This window comes from Oryzias latipes, chromosome 2 (assembly GCF_053564925.1).
Source record: "Oryzias latipes strain Hd-rR chromosome 2, Olatipes_Hd-rR_3.1".
NCBI classification, from domain to species: Eukaryota; Metazoa; Chordata; class Actinopteri; order Beloniformes; family Adrianichthyidae; genus Oryzias; species Oryzias latipes.
The window spans coordinates 20,119,002-20,140,991 of record NC_136238.1 but is presented as its reverse complement, the minus strand read 5'-3'; the positions used below and the strand labels follow the sequence as shown (position 1 = coordinate 20,140,991).

Genomic DNA, 21,990 nt, shown 5'->3' with positions numbered 1-21,990 from the left:
TATTTACAAATGGATCAGATTTGGTCAAAAACCCTGAATAGCTCTGAAGGTGCCAAAAAATTTTTTTGCATAATCTTTATTTTAGTAGGAAAATAAGGTCATGATTAGTCAGTACAGGAGGTTTGGTGACAGAAGTTTTAGTATCTTCAGAGCTATTGAGTATTTATGTTATGATTCATATCTCTATTAAATTTTAAGAACTATAAGAAATAAAATAGAGGTTGACTTTCTAACAAAATTTAGTATAATAAATAATAATGTAGCATGACTATGCTGACGAGTCTTCATTACCAGTCCATATAAATATAGACATTTATTCGCTTTTTAAAAGTTCACTGATTTTTACAGAATGCTGTTTCACAGAGGTTGCACTTTGTTGACGGTCCCTTGGCAGCCGGCTCGCTGCTCTGTTTGCATTCACAGCTTGAAACGAACAATTCTGATTAAAAGGCAATAAAAACAAACTTTTTTCTTTAAAAATGCTTTTGTAGTTCACTCTCTGTGTTAATACAAAATGAGTGACATACTTGCTGACACATTTGAACGTTGATCAGAAGAGTTATTGAAGCAGGAAGTCAGAATCTGTGAAGATCTAATTTAACCGAACCACAGCTGCTCTATTCCCGTGTTCCTCCGCGTAGCTGATAGCTTGCAGTTTAAACTATGCCTCATAATCGTGTCTCTTTGCATTTCCAGGGTTTCCAAAACGAAGTAGTTCTGCATTATGCTCATATCTGCTCCTTTGTACTATGGGGGGGGGGGGGTCTTCTTTCACGTCCTCTCCTCTCTCCGTACCGTCATCATGCTGTTCTGCTGTTCTCTCCTCGATCCTCTTTGCTGAAGTCACACAATAACACATTAGGGCCGCTCTGTAAATTTTGGAGAAAATGTAAGACTTTCACCTTATGGTTGTGAAAGTAGTGAATATAGAAAATATGATAAAAGGCAGAGAGCTGCATGCAGCTCAAGAGCCGCCTGTTAAACCCCCCCCCCCCCCCGCACTGAAAAATGAAGGTCCCGCCCCTCTGCCTCGCCGATAAGCCATGCGAATTTCAGCCAATCAGATCAACCAGAAAGGTTCCTGCCCCAAAAGTGACAAAAACGCCCCCTTAACACTGAGCGTAAATCCACATGAGCGCGCAAAAAGGAATTGACCGCGCAAGATCACTTCTCAGTTAGAATTGCGCCTGCGCGGTTTTAAGGTTCACTCACTCAGTTCCTAAATACGCCCGCTTAGTTGTCTTTACGCCCTTTCACTTATTGGCAGAAACGTAATTCCATACTAACCCAACTGAAAAAAAGATAGTCTTAAGAGTATTTGTTGTGAAAGATGTAGGTGAGTCCTACAGATTTTCAATGATTTTAATCCCTGCTATCATGTTGACTGTTCAGGGGCTGTTCATGTGATCAGTGCATGTTCCTTGTGCTGACCGTCCAGGGTTGCGTATTTTTTTTGCTGCAAAGGCCTATGTAACTGAAGGTCAAAATTGTGCTATAATTAGAATATGGCTTAGGAGCTCCGTACAACAGCATCATCTGTACATCAACTTACAAGAGAATACTTCACAAAACACTTACCATACGCATAACAATCATAGCTTCTGCTTTCAACAAGCCTAAAGGGAACTCTCAAACACACCTGTACTCTCCTTATGAATGCAGCCACTCCTCTCTACGACCATCCATGGGCATGGATAACCCAAAAAGCCACAGTAACCGTACAGGTGCACATGGCTTTAGCTTTAAACATCTATGGCCTTTAGTCACCAAGTTCCCATCCAAGTGTCACAGCAACACACAATTCTGTGCATTTGAATTGATCTCACTGTCAGATTCTTCTACCGGTGAAAATCTGAATAAATAGTTAGCAGCATATGCTACTTATGCAGTGCTTTACTACCTTCCTAGGAGGCTTGCTTTAAATTCACAGTCCCATTCCCCAATAGACACACACATTCACACATTGCTAAATATTGGCGCCAACCTTAAACGACCAGGACAAAAACTGGATTTAATGTCTTGCCCAAGGACCCTTGGACACATGGGAAGGCATGGTGGAAATGAGCCTATTATTTTTGTCTTCATTTTGGTGTCACTTTCAGACTCAGTAAAGACAGCGGCAATGATAGAGTCTTCTTCTTGAAGGTTGGTTTTCTTGTCTCACACCTTGGTGTACATAGATCTCTATGGTGTTTTCTGTGTGGTTATTGAAGCCAATTTCTACCCACATGCCGCTGTTAGGCTGATACTAAGTAAAGAGAGAATGGAACAATGTTTTTGACTAAAAGGGGCAAAAGTATTGTGAATGAAAGACCAGAGTGGTCACCTGCTGTGATTGTGATGTGAAAATGTGTCTCTCTTATATGTGTGTATGAAGACAACAAACTTAGCATTTCTACTGTTCTTGAGGTCCAACTGTGTTCTGACAAAAAAAGCCCTGGAGAGCAACAAAGAGTAGAACTATGACCACCATCCCTTCTCAGCTGTGATCGTATAGTGGTTAGTACTCTGCGTTGTGGCCGCAGCAACCCCGGTTCGAATCCGGGTCACAGCAAGATGTTCAGAAATTCTGAATAATCCCTTTCTGTAAACTTACAAGATTTTATCATGAACCCCTTCAAAGCTGTAAAACTTTACATCTTCTTGGAGCAAAAACACATCCAAGATGCCAGAACTTGGCTGTCTGGACTCCACATGCCCAACAGCTTCAGTCTGTTGGACAACACTTCCGCAACTTCAAAATGCTTTGGAACTTCAATTAAACTGTGATTATTTGGGGTTCATTCATGTACACTAAACAATGAGAATTTCAATGTCTATTACGTCACGCCTGTCCAAGGGCGGAGTGAGTTATTACTTGTCCCTGACGGCCTACGATGCTGCTGGAGTTGGACGGAAAGGCCATTGTGAGCCCTAACCCAACTGAAAAAAAGATAGTCTTAAGAGTATTTGTTGTGAAAGATGTAGGTGAGTCATACAGATTTTCAATGATTTTAATCCCTGCTATCATGTTGACTGTTCAGGGGCTGTTCATGTGATCAGTGCATGTTCCTTGTGCTGACCGTCCAGGGTTGCGTATTTTTTTTGCTGCAAAGGCCTATGTAACTGAAGGTCAAAATTGTGCTATAATTAGAATATGGCTTAGGAGCTCCGTACAACAGCATCATCTGTACATCAACTTACAAGAGAATACTTCACAAAACACTTACCATACGCATAACAATCATAGCTTCTGCTTTCAACAAGCCTAAAGGGAACTCTCAAACACACCTGTACTCTCCTTATGAATGCAGCCACTCCTCTCTACGACCATCCATGGGCATGGATAACCCAAAAGCCACAGCAACCGTACAGGTGCACATGGCTTTAGCTTTAAACATCTATGGCCTTTAGTCACCAAGTTCCCATCCAAGTGTCACAGCAACACACAATTCTGTGCATTTGAATTGATCTCACTGTCAGATTCTTCTACCGGTGAAAATCTGAATAAATAGTTAGCAGCATATGCTACTTATGCAGTGCTTTACTACCTTCCTAGGAGGCTTGCTTTAAATTCACAGTCCCATTCCCCAATAGACACACACATTCACACATTGCTAAATATTGGCGCCAACCTTAAACGACCAGGACAAAAACAGGATTTAATGTCTTGCCCAAGGACCCTTGGACACATGGGAAGGCATGGTGGAAATGAGCCTATTATTTTTGTCTTCATTTTGGTGTCACTTTCAGACTCAGTAAAGACAGCTGTTGTGATAGAGTCTTCTTCTTGAAGGTTGGTTTTCTTGTCTCACACCTTGGTGTACATAGATCTCTATGGTGTTTTCTGTGTGGTTATTGAAGCCAGTTTCTACCCACATGCCGCTGTTAGGCTGATACTAAGTAAAGAGAGAATGGAACAATGTTTTTGACTAAAAGGGGCAAAAGTATTGTGAATGAAAGACCAGAGTGGTCACCTGCTGTGATTGTGATGTGAAAATGTGTCTCTCCTATATGTGTGTATGAAGACAACAAACTTAGCATTTCTACTGTTCTTGAGGTCCAACTGTGTTCTGACAAAAAAGCCCTGGAGAGCAACAAAGAGTAGAACTATGACCACCATCCCTTCTCAGCTGTGATCGTATAGTGGTTAGTACTCTGCGTTGTGGCTGCAGCAACCCCGGTTCGTATCCGGGTCACAGCAAGATGTTCAGAAATTCTGAATAATCCCTTTCTGTAAACTTACAAGATTTTATCATGAACCCCTTCAAAGCTGTAAAACTTTACATCTTCTTGGAGCAAAAACACATCCAAGATGCCAGAACTTGGCTGTCTGGACTCCACATGCCCAACAGCTTCAGTCTGTTGGACAACACTTCCGCAACTTCAAAATGCTTTGGAACTTCAATTAAACTGTGATTATTTGGGGTTCATTCATGTACACTAAACAATGAGAATTTCAATGTCTATTACGTCACGCCTGTCCAAGGGCGGAGTGAGTTATTACTTGTCCCTGACGGCCTACGATGCTGCTGGAGTTGGACGGAAAGGCCATTGTGAGCCCTAACCCAACTGAAAAAAAGATAGTCTTAAGAGTATTTGTTGTGAAAGATGTAGGTGAGTCATACAGATTTTCAATGATTTTAATCCCTGCTATCATGTTGACTGTTCAGGGGCTGTTCATGTGATCAGTGCATGTTCCTTGTGCTGACCGTCCAGGGTTGCGTATTTTTTTTGCTGCAAAGGCCTATGTAACTGAAGGTCAAAATTGTGCTATAATTAGAATATGGCTTAGGAGCTCCGTACAACAGCATCATCTGTACATCAACTTACAAGAGAATACTTCACAAAACACTTACCATACGCATAACAATCATAGCTTCTGCTTTCAACAAGCCTAAAGGGAACTCTCAAACACACCTGTACTCTCCTTATGAATGCAGCCACTCCTCTCTACGACCATCCATGGGCATGGATAACCCAAAAAGCCACAGTAACCGAACAGGTGCACATGGCTTTAGCTTTAAACATCTATGGCCTTTAGTCACCAAGTTCCCATCCAAGTGTCACAGCAACACACAATTCTGTGCATTTGAATTGATCTCACTGTCAGATTCTTCTACCGGTGAAAATCTGAATAAATAGTTAGCACCATATGCTACTTATGCAGTGCTTTACTACCTTCCTAGGAGGCTTGCTTTAAATTCACAGTCCCATTTCCCAATAGACACACACATTCACACATTGCTAAATATTGGCGCCAACCTTAAACGACCAGGACAAAAACTGGATTTAATGTCTTGCCCAAGGACCCTTGGACACATGGGAAAGCATGGTGGAAATGAGCCTATTATTTTTGTCTTCATTTTGGTGTCACTTTCAGACTCAGTAAAGACAGCTGTTGTGATAGAGTCTTCTTCTTGAAGGTTGGTTTTCTTGTCTCACACCTTGGTGTACATAGATCTCTATGGTGTTTTTTGTGTGGTTATTGAAGCCAATTTCTACCCACATGCCGCTGTTAGGCTGATACTAAGTAAAGAGAGAATGGAACAATGTTTTTGACTAAAAGGGACAAAAGTATTGTGAATGAAAGACCAGAGTGGTCACCTGCTGTGATTGTGATGTGAAAATGTGTCTCTCCTATATGTGTGTATGAAGACAACAAACTTAGCATTTCTACTGTTCTTGAGGTCCAACTGTGTTCTGACAAAAAAGCCCTGGAGAGCAACAAAGAGTAGAACTATGACCACCATCCCTTCTCAGCTGTGATCGTATAGTGGTTAGTACTCTGCGTTGTGGCCGCAGCAACCCCGGTTCGAATCCGGGTCACAGCAAGATGTTCAGAAATTCTGAATAATCCCTTTCTGTAAACTTACAAGATTTTATCATGAACCCCTTCAAAGCTGTAAAACTTTACATCTTCTTGGAGCAAAAACACATCCAAGATGCCAGAACTTGGCTGTCTGGACTCCACATGCCCAACAGCTTCAGTCTGTTGGACAACACTTCCGCAACTTCAAAATGCTTTGGAACTTCAATTAAACTGTGATTATTTGGGGTTCATTCATGTACACTAAACAATGAGAATTTCTTATGTCTATTACGTCACGCCTGTCCAAGGGCGGAGTGAGTTATTACTTGTCCCTGACGGCCTACGATGCTGCTGGAGTTGGACGGAAAGGCCATTGTGAGCCCTAACCCAACTGAAAAAAAGATAGTCTTAAGAGTATTTGTTGTGAAAGATGTAGGTGAGTCATACAGATTTTCAATGATTTTAATCCCTGCTATCATGTTGACTGTTCAGGGGCTGTTCATGTGATCAGTGCATGTTCCTTGTGCTGACCGTCCAGGGTTGCGTATTTTTTTTGCTGCAAAGGCCTATGTAACTGAAGGTCAAAATTGTGCTATAATTAGAATATGGCTTAGGAGCTCCGTACAACAGCATCATCTGTACATCAACTTACAAGAGAATACTTCACAAAACACTTACCATACGCATAACAATCCTAGCTTCTGCTTTCAACAAGCCTAAAGGGAACTCTCAAACACACCTGTACTCTCCTTATGAATGCAGCCACTCCTCTCTACGACCATCCATGGGCATGGATAACCCAAAAAGCCACAGTAACCGTACAGGTGCACATGGCTTTAGCTTTAAACATCTATGGCCTTTAGTCACCAAGTTCCCATCCAAGTGTCACAGCAACACACAATTCTGTGCATTTGAATTGATCTCACTGTCAGATTCTTCTACCGGTGAAAATCTGAATAAATAGTTAGCACCATATGCTACTTATGCAGTGCTTTACTACCTTCCTAGGAGGCTTGCTTTAAATTCACAGTCCCATTCCCCAATAGACACACACATTCACACATTGCTAAATATTGGCGCCAACCTTAAACGACCAGGACAAAAACTGGATTTAATGTCTTGCCCAAGGACCCTTGGACACATGGGAAAGCATGGTGGAAATGAGCCTATTATTTTTGTCTTCATTTTGGTGTCACTTTCAGACTCAGTAAAGACAGCTGTTGTGATAGAGTCTTCTTCTTGAAGGTTGGTTTTCTTGTCTCACACCTTGGTGTACATAGATCTCTATGGTGTTTTTTGTGTGGTTATTGAAGCCAATTTCTACCCACATGCCGCTGTTAGGCTGATACTAAGTAAAGAGAGAATGGAACAATGTTTTTGACTAAAAGGGACAAAAGTATTGTGAATGAAAGACCAGAGTGGTCACCTGCTGTGATTGTGATGTGAAAATGTGTCTCTCCTATATGTGTGTATGAAGACAACAAACTTAGCATTTCTACTGTTCTTGAGGTCCAACTGTGTTCTGACAAAAAAGCCCTGGAGAGCAACAAAGAGTAGAACTATGACCACCATCCCTTCTCAGCTGTGATCGTATAGTGGTTAGTACTCTGCGTTGTGGCCGCAGCAACCCCGGTTCGAATCCGGGTCACAGCAAGATGTTCAGAAATTCTGAATAATCCCTTTCTGTAAACTTACAAGATTTTATCATGAACCCCTTCAAAGCTGTAAAACTTTACATCTTCTTGGAGCAAAAACACATCCAAGATGCCAGAACTTGGCTGTCTGGACTCCACATGCCCAACAGCTTCAGTCTGTTGGACAACACTTCCGCAACTTCAAAATGCTTTGGAACTTCAATTAAACTGTGATTATTTGGGGTTCATTCATGTACACTAAACAATGAGAATTTCTTATGTCTATTACGTCACGCCTGTCCAAGGGCGGAGTGAGTTATTACTTGTCCCTGACGGCCTACGATGCTGCTGGAGTTGGACGGAAAGGCCATTGTGAGCCCTAACCCAACTGAAAAAAAGATAGTCTTAAGAGTATTTGTTGTGAAAGATGTAGGTGAGTCATACAGATTTTCAATGATTTTAATCCCTGCTATCATGTTGACTGTTCAGGGGCTGTTCATGTGATCAGTGCATGTTCCTTGTGCTGACCGTCCAGGGTTGCGTATTTTTTTTGCTGCAAAGGCCTATGTAACTGAAGGTCAAAATTGTGCTATAATTAGAATATGGCTTAGGAGCTCCGTACAACAGCATCATCTGTACATCAACTTACAAGAGAATACTTCACAAAACACTTACCATACGCATAACAATCCTAGCTTCTGCTTTCAACAAGCCTAAAGGGAACTCTCAAACACACCTGTACTCTCCTTATGAATGCAGCCACTCCTCTCTACGACCATCCATGGGCATGGATAACCCAAAAAGCCACAGTAACCGTACAGGTGCACATGGCTTTAGCTTTAAACATCTATGGCCTTTAGTCACCAAGTTCCCATCCAAGTGTCACAGCAACACACAATTCTGTGCATTTGAATTGATCTCACTGTCAGATTCTTCTACCGGTGAAAATCTGAATAAATAGTTAGCACCATATGCTACTTATGCAGTGCTTTACTACCTTCCTAGGAGGCTTGCTTTAAATTCACAGTCCCATTCCCCAATAGACACACACATTCACACATTGCTAAATATTGGCGCCAACCTTAAACGACCAGGACAAAAACTGGATTTAATGTCTTGCCCAAGGACCCTTGGACACATGGGAAAGCATGGTGGAAATGAGCCTATTATTTTTGTCTTCATTTTGGTGTCACTTTCAGACTCAGTAAAGACAGCTGTTGTGATAGAGTCTTCTTCTTGAAGGTTGGTTTTCTTGTCTCACACCTTGGTGTACATAGATCTCTATGGTGTTTTTTGTGTGGTTATTGAAGCCAATTTCTACCCACATGCCGCTGTTAGGCTGATACTAAGTAAAGAGAGAATGGAACAATGTTTTTGACTAAAAGGGACAAAAGTATTGTGAATGAAAGACCAGAGTGGTCACCTGCTGTGATTGTGATGTGAAAATGTGTCTCTCCTATATGTGTGTATGAAGACAACAAACTTAGCATTTCTACTGTTCTTGAGGTCCAACTGTGTTCTGACAAAAAAGCCCTGGAGAGCAACAAAGAGTAGAACTATGACCACCATCCCTTCTCAGCTGTGATCGTATAGTGGTTAGTACTCTGCGTTGTGGCCGCAGCAACCCCGGTTCGAATCCGGGTCACAGCAAGATGTTCAGAAATTCTGAATAATCCCTTTCTGTAAACTTACAAGATTTTATCATGAACCCCTTCAAAGCTGTAAAACTTTACATCTTCTTGGAGCAAAAACACATCCAAGATGCCAGAACTTGGCTGTCTGGACTCCACATGCCCAACAGCTTCAGTCTGTTGGACAACACTTCCGCAACTTCAAAATGCTTTGGAACTTCAATTAAACTGTGATTATTTGGGGTTCATTCATGTACACTAAACAATGAGAATTTCTTATGTCTATTACGTCACGCCTGTCCAAGGGCGGAGTGAGTTATTACTTGTCCCTGACGGCCTACGATGCTGCTGGAGTTGGACGGAAAGGCCATTGTGAGCCCTAACCCAACTGAAAAAAAGATAGTCTTAAGAGTATTTGTTGTGAAAGATGTAGGTGAGTCATACAGATTTTCAATGATTTTAATCCCTGCTATCATGTTGACTGTTCAGGGGCTGTTCATGTGATCAGTGCATGTTCCTTGTGCTGACCGTCCAGGGTTGCGTATTTTTTTTGCTGCAAAGGCCTATGTAACTGAAGGTCAAAATTGTGCTATAATTAGAATATGGCTTAGGAGCTCCGTACAACAGCATCATCTGTACATCAACTTACAAGAGAATACTTCACAAAACACTTACCATACGCATAACAATCCTAGCTTCTGCTTTCAACAAGCCTAAAGGGAACTCTCAAACACACCTGTACTCTCCTTATGAATGCAGCCACTCCTCTCTACGACCATCCATGGGCATGGATAACCCAAAAAGCCACAGTAACCGTACAGGTGCACATGGCTTTAGCTTTAAACATCTATGGCCTTTAGTCACCAAGTTCCCATCCAAGTGTCACAGCAACACACAATTCTGTGCATTTGAATTGATCTCACTGTCAGATTCTTCTACCGGTGAAAATCTGAATAAATAGTTAGCACCATATGCTACTTATGCAGTGCTTTACTACCTTCATAGAAGGCTTGCTTTAAATTCACAGTCCCATTCCCCAATAGACACACACATTCACACATTGCTAAATATTGGCGCCAACCTTAAACGACCAGGACAAAAACAGGATTTAATGACTTGCCCAAGGACCCTTGGACAGATGGGAAGGCATGGTGGAAATGAGCCTGTTGTTTTTGTCTTTATTTTGGTGACACTTTCAGACTCAGTAAAGACAGCGGCAATGATAGAGTCTTCTTCTTGAAGGTTGGTTTTTTTGTCTTACACCTTGGTGTACCAAGATCTCTATGGTGTTTTCTGTATGGTGATTAAAGCCAGTTTCTACCCACATGCCGCTGTTAGGCTGATACTAAGTAAAGAGAGAATGGAACAATGTTTTTGACTAAAAGGGGCAAAAGTATTGTGAATGAAAGACCAGAGTGGTCACCTGCTGTGATTGTGATGTGAAAATGTGTCTCTCCTATATGTGTGTATGAAGACAACAAACTTAGCATTTCTACTGTTCTTGAGGTCCAACTGTGTTCTGACAAAAAAGCCCTGGAGAGCAACAAAGAGTAGAACTATGACCACCATCCCTTCTCAGCTGTGATCGTATAGTGGTTAGTACTCTGCGTTGTGGCCGCAGCAACCCCGGTTCGAATCCGGGTCACAGCAAGATGTTCAGAAATTCTGAATAATCCCTTTCTGTAAACTTACAAGATTTTATCATGAACCCCTTCAAAGCTGTAAAACTTTACATCTTCTTGGAGCAAAAACACATCCAAGATGCCAGAACTTGGCTGTCTGGACTCCACATGCCCAATAGCTTCAGTCTGTTGGACAACACTTCCGCAACTTCAAAATGCTTTGGAACTTCAATTAAACTGTGATTATTTGGGGTTCATTCATGTACACTAAACAATGAGAATTTCAATGTCTATTACGTCACGCCTGTCCAAGGGCGGAGTGAGTTATTACTTGTCCCTGACGGCCTACGATGCTGCTGGAGTTGGACGGAAAGGCCATTGTGAGCCCTAACCCAACTGAAAAAAAGATAGTCTTAAGAGTATTTGTTGTGAAAGATGTAGGTGAGTCCTACAGATTTTCAATGATTTTAATCCCTGCTATCCTGTTGACTGTTCAGGGGCTGTTCATGTGATCAGTGCATGTTCCTTGTGCTGACCGTCCAGGGTTGCGTATTTTTTTTGCTGCAAAGGCCTATGTAACTGAAGGTCAAAATTGTGCTATAATTAGAATATGGCTTAGGAGCTCCGTACAACAGCATCATCTGTACATCAACTTACAAGAGAATACTTCACAGAACACTTACCATACGCATAACAATCATAGCTTCTGCTTTCAACAAGCCTAAAGGGAACTCTCAAACACACCTGTACTCTCCTTATGAATGCAGCCACTCCTCTCTACGACCATCCATGGGCATGGATAACCCAAAAAGCCACAGTAACCGTACAGGTGCACATGGCTTTAGCTTTAAACATCTATGGCCTTTAGTCACCAAGTTCCCATCCAAGTGTCACAGCAACACACAATTCTGTGCATTTGAATTGATCTCACTGTCAGATTCTTCTACCGGTGAAAATCTGAATAAATAGTTAGCACCATATGCTACTTATGCAGTGCTTTACTACCTTCCTAGGAGGCTTGCTTTAAATTCACAGTCCCATTCCCCAATAGACACACACATTCACACATTGCTAAATATTGGCGCCAACCTTAAACGACCAGGACAAAAACTGGATTTAATGTCTTGCCCAAGGACCCTTGGACACATGGGAAGGCATGGTGGAAATGAGCCTATTATTTTTGTCTTCATTTTGGTGTCACTTTCAGACTCAGTAAAGACAGCTGTTGTGATAGAGTCTTCTTCTTGAAGGTTGGTTTTCTTGTCTCACACCTTGGTGTACATAGATCTCTATGGTGTTTTCTGTGTGGTTATTGAAGCCAGTTTCTACCCACATGCCGCTGTTAGGCTGATACTAAGTAAAGAGAGAATGGAACAATGTTTTTGACTAAAAGGGGCAAAAGTATTGTGAATGAAAGACCAGAGTGGTCACCTGCTGTGATTGTGATGTGAAAATGTGTCTCTCCTATATGTGTGTATGAAGACAACAAACTTAGCATTTCTACTGTTCTTGAGGTCCAACTGTGTTCTGACAAAAAAGCCCTGGAGAGCAACAAAGAGTAGAACTATGACCACCATCCCTTCTCAGCTGTGATCGTATAGTGGTTAGTACTCTGCGTTGTGGCCGCAGCAACCCCGGTTCGAATCCGGGTCACAGCAAGATGTTCAGAAATTCTGAATAATCCCTTTCTGTAAACTTACAAGATTTTATCATGAACCCCTTCAAAGCTGTAAAACTTTACATCTTCTTGGAGCAAAAACACATCCAAGATGCCAGAACTTGGCTGTCTGGACTCCACATGCCCAATAGCTTCAGTCTGTTGGACAACACTTCCGCAACTTCAAAATGCTTTGGAACTTCAATTAAACTGTGATTATTTGGGGTTCATTCATGTACACTAAACAATGAGAATTTCAATGTCTATTACGTCACGCCTGTCCAAGGGCGGAGTGAGTTATTACTTGTCCCTGACGGCCTACGATGCTGCTGGAGTTGGACGGAAAGGCCATTGTGAGCCCTAACCCAACTGAAAAAAAGATAGTCTTAAGAGTATTTGTTGTGAAAGATGTAGGTGAGTCATACAGATTTTCAATGATTTTAATCCCTGCTATCATGTTGACTGTTCAGGGGCTGTTCATGTGATCAGTGCATGTTCCTTGTGCTGACCGTCCAGGGTTGCGTATTTTTTTTGCTGCAAAGGCCTATGTAACTGAAGGTCAAAATTGTGCTATAATTAGAATATGGCTTAGGAGCTCCGTACAACAGCATCATCTGTACATCAACTTACAAGAGAATACTTCACAAAACACTTACCATACGCATAACAATCATAGCTTCTGCTTTCAACAAGCCTAAAGGGAACTCTCAAACACACCTGTACTCTCCTTATGAATGCAGCCACTCCTCTCTACGACCATCCATGGGCATGGATAACCCAAAAAGCCACAGTAACCGAACAGGTGCACATGGCTTTAGCTTTAAACATCTATGGCCTTTAGTCACCAAGTTCCCATCCAAGTGTCACAGCAACACACAATTCTGTGCATTTGAATTGATCTCACTGTCAGATTCTTCTACCGGTGAAAATCTGAATAAATAGTTAGCACCATATGCTACTTATGCAGTGCTTTACTACCTTCCTAGGAGGCTTGCTTTAAATTCACAGTCCCATTTCCCAATAGACACACACATTCACACATTGCTAAATATTGGCGCCAACCTTAAACGACCAGGACAAAAACTGGATTTAATGTCTTGCCCAAGGACCCTTGGACACATGGGAAAGCATGGTGGAAATGAGCCTATTATTTTTGTCTTCATTTTGGTGTCACTTTCAGACTCAGTAAAGACAGCTGTTGTGATAGAGTCTTCTTCTTGAAGGTTGGTTTTCTTGTCTCACACCTTGGTGTACATAGATCTCTATGGTGTTTTTTGTGTGGTTATTGAAGCCAATTTCTACCCACATGCCGCTGTTAGGCTGATACTAAGTAAAGAGAGAATGGAACAATGTTTTTGACTAAAAGGGACAAAAGTATTGTGAATGAAAGACCAGAGTGGTCACCTGCTGTGATTGTGATGTGAAAATGTGTCTCTCCTATATGTGTGTATGAAGACAACAAACTTAGCATTTCTACTGTTCTTGAGGTCCAACTGTGTTCTGACAAAAAAGCCCTGGAGAGCAACAAAGAGTAGAACTATGACCACCATCCCTTCTCAGCTGTGATCGTATAGTGGTTAGTACTCTGCGTTGTGGCCGCAGCAACCCCGGTTCGAATCCGGGTCACAGCAAGATGTTCAGAAATTCTGAATAATCCCTTTCTGTAAACTTACAAGATTTTATCATGAACCCCTTCAAAGCTGTAAAACTTTACATCTTCTTGGAGCAAAAACACATCCAAGATGCCAGAACTTGGCTGTCTGGACTCCACATGCCCAACAGCTTCAGTCTGTTGGACAACACTTCCGCAACTTCAAAATGCTTTGGAACTTCAATTAAACTGTGATTATTTGGGGTTCATTCATGTACACTAAACAATGAGAATTTCTTATGTCTATTACGTCACGCCTGTCCAAGGGCGGAGTGAGTTATTACTTGTCCCTGACGGCCTACGATGCTGCTGGAGTTGGACGGAAAGGCCATTGTGAGCCCTAACCCAACTGAAAAAAAGATAGTCTTAAGAGTATTTGTTGTGAAAGATGTAGGTGAGTCATACAGATTTTCAATGATTTTAATCCCTGCTATCATGTTGACTGTTCAGGGGCTGTTCATGTGATCAGTGCATGTTCCTTGTGCTGACCGTCCAGGGTTGCGTATTTTTTTTGCTGCAAAGGCCTATGTAACTGAAGGTCAAAATTGTGCTATAATTAGAATATGGCTTAGGAGCTCCGTACAACAGCATCATCTGTACATCAACTTACAAGAGAATACTTCACAAAACACTTACCATACGCATAACAATCCTAGCTTCTGCTTTCAACAAGCCTAAAGGGAACTCTCAAACACACCTGTACTCTCCTTATGAATGCAGCCACTCCTCTCTACGACCATCCATGGGCATGGATAACCCAAAAAGCCACAGTAACCGTACAGGTGCACATGGCTTTAGCTTTAAACATCTATGGCCTTTAGTCACCAAGTTCCCATCCAAGTGTCACAGCAACACACAATTCTGTGCATTTGAATTGATCTCACTGTCAGATTCTTCTACCGGTGAAAATCTGAATAAATAGTTAGCACCATATGCTACTTATGCAGTGCTTTACTACCTTCCTAGGAGGCTTGCTTTAAATTCACAGTCCCATTCCCCAATAGACACACACATTCACACATTGCTAAATATTGGCGCCAACCTTAAACGACCAGGACAAAAACTGGATTTAATGTCTTGCCCAAGGACCCTTGGACACATGGGAAAGCATGGTGGAAATGAGCCTATTATTTTTGTCTTCATTTTGGTGTCACTTTCAGACTCAGTAAAGACAGCTGTTGTGATAGAGTCTTCTTCTTGAAGGTTGGTTTTCTTGTCTCACACCTTGGTGTACATAGATCTCTATGGTGTTTTTTGTGTGGTTATTGAAGCCAATTTCTACCCACATGCCGCTGTTAGGCTGATACTAAGTAAAGAGAGAATGGAACAATGTTTTTGACTAAAAGGGACAAAAGTATTGTGAATGAAAGACCAGAGTGGTCACCTGCTGTGATTGTGATGTGAAAATGTGTCTCTCCTATATGTGTGTATGAAGACAACAAACTTAGCATTTCTACTGTTCTTGAGGTCCAACTGTGTTCTGACAAAAAAGCCCTGGAGAGCAACAAAGAGTAGAACTATGACCACCATCCCTTCTCAGCTGTGATCGTATAGTGGTTAGTACTCTGCGTTGTGGCCGCAGCAACCCCGGTTCGAATCCGGGTCACAGCAAGATGTTCAGAAATTCTGAATAATCCCTTTCTGTAAACTTACAAGATTTTATCATGAACCCCTTCAAAGCTGTAAAACTTTACATCTTCTTGGAGCAAAAACACATCCAAGATGCCAGAACTTGGCTGTCTGGACTCCACATGCCCAATAGCTTCAGTCTGTTGGACAACACTTCCGCAACTTCAAAATGCTTTGGAACTTCAATTAAACTGTGATTATTTGGGGTTCATTCATGTACACTAAACAATGAGAATTTCAATGTCTATTACGTCACGCCTGTCCAAGGGCGGAGTGAGTTATTACTTGTCCCTGACGGCCTACGATGCTGCTGGAGTTGGACGGAAAGGCCATTGTGAGCCCTAACCCAACTGAAAAAAAGATAGTCTTAAGAGTATTTGTTGTGAAAGATGTAGGTGAGTCCTACAGATTTTCAATGATTTTAATCCCTGCTATCCTGTTGACTGTTCAGGGGCTGTTCATGTGATCAGTGCATGTTCCTTGTGCTGACCGTCCAGGGTTGCGTATTTTTTTTGCTGCAAAGGCCTATGTAACTGAAGGTCAAAATTGTGCTATAATTAGAATATGGCTTAGGAGCTCCGTACAACAGCATCATCTGTACATCAACTTACAAGAGAATACTTCACAGAACACTTACCATACGCATAACAATCATAGCTTCTGCTTTCAACAAGCCTAAAGGGAACTCTCAAACACACCTGTACTCTCCTTATGAATGCAGCCACTCCTCTCTACGACCATCCATGGGCATGGATAACCCAAAAAGCCACAGTAACCGTACAGGTGCACATGGCTTTAGCTTTAAACATCTATGGCCTTTAGTCACCAAGTTCCCATCCAAGTGTCACAGCAACACACAATTCTGTGCATTTGAATTGATCTCACTGTCAGATTCTTCTACCGGTGAAAATCTGAATAAATAGTTAGCACCATATGCTACTTATGCAGTGCTTTACTACCTTCCTAGGAGGCTTGCTTTAAATTCACAGTCCCATTCCCCAATAGACACACACATTCACACATTGCTAAATATTGGCGCCAACCTTAAACGACCAGGACAAAAACTGGATTTAATGTCTTGCCCAAGGACCCTTGGACACATGGGAAGGCATGGTGGAAATGAGCCTATTATTTTTGTCTTCATTTTGGTGTCACTTTCAGACTCAGTAAAGACAGCTGTTGTGATAGAGTCTTCTTCTTGAAGGTTGGTTTTCTTGTCTCACACCTTGGTGTACATAGATCTCTATGGTGTTTTCTGTGTGGTTATTGAAGCCAGTTTCTACCCACATGCCGCTGTTAGGCTGATACTAAGTAAAGAGAGAATGGAACAATGTTTTTGACTAAAAGGGGCAAAAGTATTGTGAATGAAAGACCAGAGTGGTCACCTGCTGTGATTGTGATGTGAAAATGTGTCTCTCCTATATGTGTGTATGAAGACAACAAACTTAGCATTTCTACTGTTCTTGAGGTCCAACTGTGTTCTGACAAAAAAGCCCTGGAGAGCAACAAAGAGTAGAACTATGACCACCATCCCTTCTCAGCTGTGATCGTATAGTGGTTAGTACTCTGCGTTGTGGCCGCAGCAACCCCGGTTCGAATCCGGGTCACAGCAAGATGTTCAGAAATTCTGAATAATCCCTTTCTGTAAACTTACAAGATTTTATCATGAACCCCTTCAAAGCTGTAAAACTTTACATCTTCTTGGAGCAAAAACACATCCAAGATGCCAGAACTTGGCTGTCTGGACTCCACATGCCCAATAGCTTCAGTCTGTTGGACAACACTTCCGCAACTTCAAAATGCTTTGGAACTTCAATTAAACTGTGATTATTTGGGGTTCATTCATGTACACTAAACAATGAGAATTTCAATGTCTATTACGTCACGCCTGTCCAAGGGCGGAGTGAGTTATTACTTGTCCCTGACGGCCTACGATGCTGCTGGAGTTGGACGGAAAGGCCATTGTGAGCCCTAACCCAACTGAAAAAAAGATAGTCTTAAGAGTATTTGTTGTGAAAGATGTAGGTGAGTCATACAGATTTTCAATGATTTTAATCCCTGCTATCATGTTGACTGTTCAGGGGCTGTTCATGTGATCAGTGCATGTTCCTTGTGCTGACCGTCCAGGGTTGCGTATTTTTTTTGCTGCAAAGGCCTATGTAACTGAAGGTCAAAATTGTGCTATAATTAGAATATGGCTTAGGAGCTCCGTACAACAGCATCATCTGTACATCAACTTACAAGAGAATACTTCACAAAACACTTACCATACGCATAACAATCATAGCTTCTGCTTTCAACAAGCCTAAAGGGAACTCTCAAACACACCTGTACTCTCCTTATGAATGCAGCCACTCCTCTCTACGACCATCCATGGGCATGGATAACCCAAAAAGCCACAGTAACCGAACAGGTGCACATGGCTTTAGCTTTAAACATCTATGGCCTTTAGTCACCAAGTTCCCATCCAAGTGTCACAGCAACACACAATTCTGTGCATTTGAATTGATCTCACTGTCAGATTCTTCTACCGGTGAAAATCTGAATAAATAGTTAGCACCATATGCTACTTATGCAGTGCTTTACTACCTTCCTAGGAGGCTTGCTTTAAATTCACAGTCCCATTTCCCAATAGACACACACATTCACACATTGCTAAATATTGGCGCCAACCTTAAACGACCAGGACAAAAACTGGATTTAATGTCTTGCCCAAGGACCCTTGGACACATGGGAAAGCATGGTGGAAATGAGCCTATTATTTTTGTCTTCATTTTGGTGTCACTTTCAGACTCAGTAAAGACAGCTGTTGTGATAGAGTCTTCTTCTTGAAGGTTGGTTTTCTTGTCTCACACCTTGGTGTACATAGATCTCTATGGTGTTTTTTGTGTGGTTATTGAAGCCAATTTCTACCCACATGCCGCTGTTAGGCTGATACTAAGTAAAGAGAGAATGGAACAATGTTTTTGACTAAAAGGGACAAAAGTATTGTGAATGAAAGACCAGAGTGGTCACCTGCTGTGATTGTGATGTGAAAATGTGTCTCTCCTATATGTGTGTATGAAGACAACAAACTTAGCATTTCTACTGTTCTTGAGGTCCAACTGTGTTCTGACAAAAAAGCCCTGGAGAGCAACAAAGAGTAGAACTATGACCACCATCCCTTCTCAGCTGTGATCGTATAGTGGTTAGTACTCTGCGTTGTGGCCGCAGCAACCCCGGTTCGAATCCGGGTCACAGCAAGATGTTCAGAAATTCTGAATAATCCCTTTCTGTAAACTTACAAGATTTTATCATGAACCCCTTCAAAGCTGTAAAACTTTACATCTTCTTGGAGCAAAAACACATCCAAGATGCCAGAACTTGGCTGTCTGGACTCCACATGCCCAACAGCTTCAGTCTGTTGGACAACACTTCCGCAACTTCAAAATGCTTTGGAACTTCAATTAAACTGTGATTATTTGGGGTTCATTCATGTACACTAAACAATGAGAATTTCTTATGTCTATTACGTCACGCCTGTCCAAGGGCGGAGTGAGTTATTACTTGTCCCTGACGGCCTACGATGCTGCTGGAGTTGGACGGAAAGGCCATTGTGAGCCCTAACCCAACTGAAAAAAAGATAGTCTTAAGAGTATTTGTTGTGAAAGATGTAGGTGAGTCATACAGATTTTCAATGATTTTAATCCCTGCTATCATGTTGACTGTTCAGGGGCTGTTCATGTGATCAGTGCATGTTCCTTGTGCTGACCGTCCAGGGTTGCGTATTTTTTTTGCTGCAAAGGCCTATGTAACTGAAGGTCAAAATTGTGCTATAATTAGAATATGGCTTAGGAGCTCCGTACAACAGCATCATCTGTACATCAACTTACAAGAGAATACTTCACAAAACACTTACCATACGCATAACAATCCTAGCTTCTGCTTTCAACAAGCCTAAAGGGAACTCTCAAACACACCTGTACTCTCCTTATGAATGCAGCCACTCCTCTCTACGACCATCCATGGGCATGGATAACCCAAAAAGCCACAGTAACCGTACAGGTGCACATGGCTTTAGCTTTAAACATCTATGGCCTTTAGTCACCAAGTTCCCATCCAAGTGTCACAGCAACACACAATTCTGTGCATTTGAATTGATCTCACTGTCAGATTCTTCTACCGGTGAAAATCTGAATAAATAGTTAGCACCATATGCTACTTATGCAGTGCTTTACTACCTTCCTAGGAGGCTTGCTTTAAATTCACAGTCCCATTCCCCAATAGACACACACATTCACACATTGCTAAATATTGGCGCCAACCTTAAACGACCAGGACAAAAACTGGATTTAATGTCTTGCCCAAGGACCCTTGGACACATGGGAAAGCATGGTGGAAATGAGCCTATTATTTTTGTCTTCATTTTGGTGTCACTTTCAGACTCAGTAAAGACAGCTGTTGTGATAGAGTCTTCTTCTTGAAGGTTGGTTTTCTTGTCTCACACCTTGGTGTACATAGATCTCTATGGTGTTTTTTGTGTGGTTATTGAAGCCAATTTCTACCCACATGCCGCTGTTAGGCTGATACTAAGTAAAGAGAGAATGGAACAATGTTTTTGACTAAAAGGGACAAAAGTATTGTGAATGAAAGACCAGAGTGGTCACCTGCTGTGATTGTGATGTGAAAATGTGTCTCTCCTATATGTGTGTATGAAGACAACAAACTTAGCATTTCTACTGTTCTTGAGGTCCAACTGTGTTCTGACAAAAAAGCCCTGGAGAGCAACAAAGAGTAGAACTATGACCACCATCCCTTCTCAGCTGTGATCGTATAGTGGTTAGTACTCTGCGTTGTGGCCGCAGCAACCCCGGTTCGAATCCGGGTCACAGCAAGATGTTCAGAAATTCTGAATAATCCCTTTCTGTAAACTTACAAGATTTTATCATGAACCCCTTCAAAGCTGTAAAACTTTACATCTTCTTGGAGCAAAAACACATCCAAGATGCCAGAACTTGGCTGTCTGGACTCCACATGCCCAACAGCTTCAGTCTGTTGGACAACACTTCCGCAACTTCAAAATGCTTTGGAACTTCAATTAAACTGTGATTATTTGGGGTTCATTCATGTACACTAAACAATGAGAATTTCTTATGTCTATTACGTCACGCCTGTCCAAGGGCGGAGTGAGTTATTACTTGTCCCTGACGGCCTACGATGCTGCTGGAGTTGGACGGAAAGGCCATTGTGAGCCCTAACCCAACTGAAAAAAAGATAGTCTTAAGAGTATTTGTTGTGAAAGATGTAGGTGAGTCATACAGATTTTCAATGATTTTAATCCCTGCTATCATGTTGACTGTTCATGTGATCAGTGCATGTTCCTTGTGCTGACCGTCCAGGGTTGCGTATTTTTTTTGCTGCAAAGGCCTATGTAACTGAAGGTCAAAATTGTGCTATAATTAGAATATGGCTTAGGAGCTCCGTACAACAGCATCATCTGTACATCAACTTACAAGAGAATACTTCACAAAACACTTACCATACGCATAACAATCCTAGCTTCTGCTTTCAACAAGCCTAAAGGGAACTCTCAAACACACCTGTACTCTCCTTATGAATGCAGCCACTCCTCTCTACGACCATCCATGGGCATGGATAACCCAAAAAGCCACAGTAACCGTACAGGTGCACATGGCTTTAGCTTTAAACATCTATGGCCTTTAGTCACCAAGTTCCCATCCAAGTGTCACAGCAACACACAATTCTGTGCATTTGAATTGATCTCACTGTCAGATTCTTCTACCGGTGAAAATCTGAATAAATAGTTAGCACCATATGCTACTTATGCAGTGCTTTACTACCTTCATAGAAGGCTTGCTTTAAATTCACAGTCCCATTCCCCAATAGACACACACATTCACACATTGCTAAATATTGGCGCCAACCTTAAACGACCAGGACAAAAACAGGATTTAATGACTTGCCCAAGGACCCTTGGACAGATGGGAAGGCATGGTGGAAATGAGCCTGTTGTTTTTGTCTTTATTTTGGTGACACTTTCAGACTCAGTAAAGACAGCGGCAATGATAGAGTCTTCTTCTTGAAGGTTGGTTTTTTTGTCTTACACCTTGGTGTACCAAGATCTCTATGGTGTTTTCTGTATGGTGATTAAAGCCAGTTTCTACCCACATGCCGCTGTTAGGCTGATACTAAGTAAAGAGAGAATGGAACAATGTTTTTGACTAAAAGGGGCAAAAGTATTGTGAATGAAAGACCAGAGTGGTCACCTGCTGTGATTGTGATGTGAAAATGTGTCTCTCCTATATGTGTGTATGAAGACAACAAACTTAGCATTTCTACTGTTCTTGAGGTCCAACTGTGTTCTGACAAAAAAGC

At 41.8% G+C, this 21,990-nt stretch overlaps 11 non-coding genes across 11 annotated transcripts; all 11 read left to right on the top strand.

Moving 5' to 3' along the window:
- Positions 1 to 2,482: 2,482 nt before the first annotated feature.
- On the top strand, positions 2,483 to 2,554 carry trnah-gug (transfer RNA histidin (anticodon GUG)). The gene has a single exon. It is a non-coding gene; the product is annotated as a tRNA-His (tRNA).
- A 3,187-nt stretch (positions 2,555 to 5,741) lies between these two features.
- On the top strand, positions 5,742 to 5,813 carry trnah-gug (transfer RNA histidin (anticodon GUG)). Its single transcript has one exon. It is a non-coding gene; the product is annotated as a tRNA-His (tRNA).
- Positions 5,814 to 7,372: 1,559 nt separating this feature from the next.
- On the top strand, positions 7,373 to 7,444 carry trnah-gug (transfer RNA histidin (anticodon GUG)). Its single transcript has one exon. It is a non-coding gene; the product is annotated as a tRNA-His (tRNA).
- Positions 7,445 to 9,003: 1,559 nt separating this feature from the next.
- trnah-gug (transfer RNA histidin (anticodon GUG)) lies at positions 9,004 to 9,075 on the top strand. Its single transcript has one exon. It is a non-coding gene; the product is annotated as a tRNA-His (tRNA).
- Positions 9,076 to 10,634: 1,559 nt separating this feature from the next.
- On the top strand, positions 10,635 to 10,706 carry trnah-gug (transfer RNA histidin (anticodon GUG)). The gene has a single exon. It is a non-coding gene; the product is annotated as a tRNA-His (tRNA).
- Positions 10,707 to 12,264: 1,558 nt separating this feature from the next.
- trnah-gug (transfer RNA histidin (anticodon GUG)) lies at positions 12,265 to 12,336 on the top strand. The gene has a single exon. It is a non-coding gene; the product is annotated as a tRNA-His (tRNA).
- Positions 12,337 to 13,894: 1,558 nt separating this feature from the next.
- Positions 13,895 to 13,966, top strand: trnah-gug (transfer RNA histidin (anticodon GUG)). Its single transcript has one exon. It is a non-coding gene; the product is annotated as a tRNA-His (tRNA).
- A 1,559-nt stretch (positions 13,967 to 15,525) lies between these two features.
- trnah-gug (transfer RNA histidin (anticodon GUG)) lies at positions 15,526 to 15,597 on the top strand. The gene has a single exon. It is a non-coding gene; the product is annotated as a tRNA-His (tRNA).
- Positions 15,598 to 17,155: 1,558 nt separating this feature from the next.
- Positions 17,156 to 17,227, top strand: trnah-gug (transfer RNA histidin (anticodon GUG)). The gene has a single exon. It is a non-coding gene; the product is annotated as a tRNA-His (tRNA).
- A 1,558-nt stretch (positions 17,228 to 18,785) lies between these two features.
- On the top strand, positions 18,786 to 18,857 carry trnah-gug (transfer RNA histidin (anticodon GUG)). The gene has a single exon. It is a non-coding gene; the product is annotated as a tRNA-His (tRNA).
- A 1,559-nt stretch (positions 18,858 to 20,416) lies between these two features.
- On the top strand, positions 20,417 to 20,488 carry trnah-gug (transfer RNA histidin (anticodon GUG)). Its single transcript has one exon. It is a non-coding gene; the product is annotated as a tRNA-His (tRNA).
- The last annotated feature ends 1,502 nt before the right edge of the window (positions 20,489 to 21,990 follow it).